General features: G+C 38.8%; 1 pseudogene; it reads left to right on the plus strand.

The window, feature by feature from the left end:
* The first annotated feature begins 1,014 nt into the window (after positions 1-1,014).
* On the plus strand, positions 1,015-1,951 carry LOC119051370 (membrane-bound transcription factor site-2 protease-like; annotated as a pseudogene).
* The last annotated feature ends 3,651 nt before the right edge of the window (positions 1,952-5,602 follow it).

Raw genomic sequence — 5,602 nt, forward strand, 5'->3', positions numbered from 1 at the left:
CCCAGTTTCCTTTTCATCACTATTGGTTTCCTGTGCAATTCCATTCATTTCAATTAGTTTCACCTTCATACGTTTCTCTAATTTGTGGCTATAATCAACCAGTTCTGTGAGAATACTGATCACCAGTGTTTTAAACTGTGCGTCTGAGAGTTTTGCTATTTCTTCATCACTTAGATTTATAGGCTCTAGGGCTTTGAGATCTTCTTGAGCCATTTTTGGTCTGTTCGTGCCCATTAAGTACGAGGAGCTGAGCCTTGGACTCCCAGGTCACTGGGTTGTGATGCTGTATGTGGGGGCGTGGTCAGAGCGGGGAAATGGCGGGCCCCGCTGCTGTTTTGCACTGCTGGGTGAGGAGCAGAGCATTAGGTGGTTCACCAGTGCTGGGCCACTCAAAGTCTGGGTTATGACACTGTATGTGGAGGCAGGGTCAGAGAGGGGAAATGGTAGCGCCCTCTGCTGCCGCTGGCCGAGGGGACCCACTGGGTTTTGTCCAATCGCCCACTCCCTCGCTTGTCTATCCATGCACAAATGCGCGACCACAGTCAACCTGCAGCCCTGCTCTCTCACTGTTTCCCCAAGGTCGCTCTCTGGGTCTCTCACTAGGACCAACCCTGCACCTGGATTCCGCACGCCTGAGTCTGTCTGACCGAGTTTTCCTGTGCTACCCCGCTCCACCAGCTGCTAGTTTCACCCCTCTTACCGGTCAGGCTGAAGAATTTGTTGTTATCAGGCTTCCAAAAAGTTCAATTTTCCGTGTTCTGACTGTGTTTTCTGTTGCTAATATTTAATTGTCTCTAAACTTGGTTGTGTGAGAAAGCACGGCATCTCCACCTATGCCTCCATCATGGCGGAAGTCTAATACTAACCATTCTTAAACATATTGCTTAATTCCTGTTATTGTGCTATGTGTTAGTTTGCCCCATGCACCCGAGGAGGCTGAAGCACTTTTCTTTTTTTTAAATATATTTTATTAATTATGTTATTACAATTGTCCCCTTTTCTCCCTTTATCTCCCTTGATCTGTTCACCACTAATTTATAATTTGTGTCACCAGTCCAGAAGCTAAGAATGTTTTGAGCACATATTTGGTATAATTTTGTCCTTGTACTACTGAGTATTTAGCTGTTATTCTCCTGCTTGTGATTCTCTTGCCCTTTCATTACTCAGGATCCAGGTTGTTTATTGCTGAAAAGCTGAGGACTCACCTCATTGGATCCAATCCATTGGATCCAGAGGCTTTTTTTGTCGGAGAATTTTTTATCCATATATAAGATTGTCATGATATTGGAATGAATGTCTAGGTACTATTGCCTCTGAAACCCAAATTGGATACTGCATAAGTACATCAATTTTACAGCAGTTAAGCTTCTCAATTGAGTATACAAATAGCTAGATGGTTTGACTGAATGCTGGAATAATCAAAGCCTCACAGATGTGTGCTTTTCCTACAGAAATAATTTTAATAAACATTTGAATACATATGTACCTGCTCAGAAAGCAGTTGAAGCTATCCAAGTCTGTAGAACGAATAAAGACTGTAAAAACAGATTTATGCACACCTTCTTTGTAAACTCACACTACCTCAATAAAAGTGAAATACCCACTTTAAATCAATATGTTGTGCATAGGACATCCACTGCAGCTTCACTACACAGTTAGCATCACCAGTTTTATCACACATTTTAGCTTTCTAAACATGGATCTTCTTGTGGTTGTGGAGATATTTGGCAAGTACCTGATTGCCCTCCCAGGAACTCTGGCTATTGTTAATGCAGTGCTCTGATTTGCTTTGAATATACAATTAATTTTAAACTCTTTCCTAGATGCTACCCTTACCTCAGTGATTAAAGACAATGATGTCAAAGATGTGATAGGATTTTTCATCTCATTTGGTGGCAGTGTACTTTTGGCTGCCGGTGTGACCCAGAGACTCTCAATGGTTATAGCATGACAACATTTGCACTCATCTAACAGAATCTGAGTTACAATATACAATACTGAAAAATATTACTTGGTATGAAATATAAAGTGTTTCCTTAAAATTGCATTTTAGCCAACAACTTTAAGCTCCTCCTATATCCAGAGTTTTCAAACCCTGGGATGAAAATAAACAGATGAAATGCGAGGTATAGTCTTTGGCTGCATTCTAAAGACTGAACTTACAAACTTTAGATGCTCATGGAACAATATCTCAACAAGTGCAAATTCTTGTTAAACCATTTGTTGTAACTGCATATCATGACACAGTAGTTTAAAGAATAACAAAAATGGGTGCAAATAATTGGGGAAAACTTCTTTAAAAAAACATTATTAATCCAAATTTGAAGGAGACCAGACTTTGGCCAAGTGGAAGGGTTAGCATTTTGTTGGCCTATATCTCTCATCTGTTGTCTTGTCTGATGAGTATTTTAAAACTTAATATTTTATTGCTTTGTCCTCTGACAACTGAGGTCTGATTACACTTACATTAATAAAATTCTATTAGTGAATCTCTTGAAAGAAAAAGGAATGATGCCAAATAAGTGAACAAAGTAGGAAGTAGGGCCTACAATATCTTGAGACAGTTTTTGCCCAAAAGAGTTACCTCATTGATAATGTGTTCCTCATTCCCTCAAAGCAGCACTTAGCCTTAACATTTAGAATGAACTGTAGAAAATGCCTTGCACTTGCAGCATGCGAGCCAAGGCAGTTAGTGTTGAACCTCAGAACTGAGCCAGGTCTTTCAACAAACAAGTCACAACACAGGATCAGGTTACCATTCTCTACAAAGCTACCCTGGAACTCTTCCAGGGTAGACATTTCTTCTTGTGCTGCTGGGGCTCTGGCTCCTAGTTCCTTGCTTCTTATCTTCAAGAAGCAACTACCTTAAGTCCTACACTATGCTGTCCTCACCAGCAGCACCTATGTTTCTCTGTGTTGGGTAATAAAACATCTAGTCCTAACTTTTCACCTTTCCCCTAAGCTATCTCAATGGTTCCATAGAAGACTTGCTAGTACAGTGAGAATGGCCATACTTGAGTGCAAACATGAATTTTCCAGAGTATGGGAACTAACTTGTGCTTGGAAAAGCTACCTTAGTACAAAGTCTTTTGGACTGGAGATGCAGCCTTGGGATATCCGGAAAGGCAGGGAGCCATTATGAAGTTATTGGTCTTAGAAGTGTATGAGCATGCTTTTTACTTTCATGGCAAATTCATGCTTCTCTCACAAATTAAAGAACAATAACATTCATGTATCCAACTTTTGCACTAAGTGAGATATTTAATTTGATTATCCCCTTTTAGATTATTGCATTGCTGTTCAGGCACTAAAAAATTTAATAATTTTTAACAAACACTTAAGATTGTAATACAAATTTGCCTGCCTTCTTCTCTCTCTCTCTCTCTCTCTCTCTCTCTCTCTCTCAGTGTTCTTCAAGTACAGTTGTCTCCATTTTCCCTGCACCACTTTCTCCTGCCCTACCCATCACCACCTCTCACTGTCAATCTTTCCTATGCTTGGCTTTCTCTTCCTTGATGAGACTTCCCTTTCTTCCCCCTATTATTTCTTTTTCCATCCCCCTCTGTTTACTGTCAGTTTAATTTTTAATTACATGTCTCCAGTTATATTTTGCTTGCTTGTTTGTTTTGTTGATTAGGTTCCAGTTAAAGGTGAGATCATATGGTATATGCCTTTCACTGCCTGGCTTATTTCACTTAGCATAGTGGTCTCCAGTTGCATCTGTGCTGTCACAAAGGATAGGAGCTCATTCTTTCTTTCTGCTGCATAGAATTTCATAGTGTAAATGTTCCATAGTTTTTGGATCCACTCATTTACTGATGAGCACTTAGGTTGCTTCCAGCACTTGGCTATTGTAAATTGTGTTATTATGGACACTGGGGTGCATAGGTTCTTTTGAATTGGTGTTTCAGGGCTCTTAGGATATACTCCCAGCAGTGGAATTGCTGAATCAAAAGGCAGTTCCATTTTTAGTTTTCTGAGGAAATTCTATACTGTTTCCATAGTGGTTGACCAGTTTGCCTTCCTGCCAACAGTGCACAGGGGTTCCCTTTTCAACACAACTTCTCCAACACTTGTTGTTTGTTGCTTTGTTTATGTTGGCCATTCTGACTGGTATGAAGTGGTATCTCACTGTGGCTTTAATTTCCATCTTTCTGATGGCTAGTGATGCTGAGCATCCTTTCATATGTCTCCAGACCCTATGTATGTCCTCCTTGGAGAAGTGTCTGTTCAAGTCCATTGCCCATTTTCAACTGGGTTGCTTGTCTTCTTAGAGTGGAGTTGTGTGAGTTCTTTATATATTTTGGACAGCAAACCCTTGTCTGAAGTATTGGCAAATCTGTTTTCCCATATAGTTGGTTATTTTTTTTTCATTTTAATGCTGTTTTCTTTAGCCATGCAGAAACTTTTTATTTTGATGATATCCCATTTGTTTATGCTTTTTTTTTATGTCCCTTGCTCTAGGGGACATATCAGTGAGACTATTTCTCCATGGAATATCTGAGACTTTCCTGCCTATGTTATCCTCTAGGACTTTTATGGTGTCATGACTTATATTTAAGTCTTTTATCCACTTTAAATTTATTTTTGTGTATGGTGTAAGTTGGTTATCAAGTTTCTTTTTTTTTTTTTTGCATGTAGCTGTCCAGCTCTTCCTACACCATTTGCTGAAGAGGCTAATTTTACTCTATGTTATGCCACTATCCTCTTTGTTTAATATTAATTGACCATAGAGACTTGGGTTTATTTCTGGGCTCTCCATTTTTTCCATTGGTCCATGTGCCTGTTCTTATGCCAGTACCAGGTTGTTTTGATTACTGTGGCCTTTGTAATACACTTTGATGTCAGGTATTATGATCCCTCCTACTTTGCTCTTCTTTTTCAAAATAGCTGCAGGTATTGGGGTTGTTTATGGTTCCTATAAATTTTTGAACTGTTTGTTCTATATTTGTGAAATATGGCATTGGTATTTTAATAGGTATTACATTGAATCAATAAGTTGCTTTGGGAAGTATGGACATTTTGATGATGTTAATTCTTCTGATCTATGAACACTGTACATGTTTCTGTTTATTTGTGTCTTTCTTAATTTCTTTCTTCAGTGTTGTGTAGTTTTCTGAGTACAGGTTTTTTTCCTCCTTGGTTAGGTTTATTCCTAGTTATTTTATTTTTCTTGTTGCTATAGCAAATGGGATTTCTTCCCTGACTTCTATTTCTGATATTTCATTGTTGTTCTACAAAAATGCCTTCAATTTCTGAATATTGACTTTGTACCCCACTGTTTTGCCAAATTTATTTATTAGGCCAAGGAGTTTTTTGTTGGAGTCTATAAGATTTTCTACATACACTACCATGTCATCTGCAAACAATGACAGTTTTGTTTTTTCTTTTCCAATTTAGATGCCTTTTATTATCTTTTCCTGTTTGATTGTTGTGTCTAGGACTTCCAATGGTATATTGAATTGAATAGAAGTGGTGAAAGTTGACAACCTTGTCTTGTCCCTGATCTTAGCGGGACTGCTTTTAGTTTTTGCCCATTGAATATGATGTTGGCTGTAGGTCTCTCATATATGACCTTTATTATATTGAGGAATACTTCCCC

The sequence above is a fragment of the Artibeus jamaicensis genome, unplaced genomic scaffold (genome assembly GCF_021234435.1).
Source record: "Artibeus jamaicensis isolate MK-2021 breed Jamaican fruit bat unplaced genomic scaffold, CSHL_Jam_final contig_769, whole genome shotgun sequence".
Taxonomy (NCBI): Eukaryota; Metazoa; Chordata; class Mammalia; order Chiroptera; family Phyllostomidae; genus Artibeus; species Artibeus jamaicensis.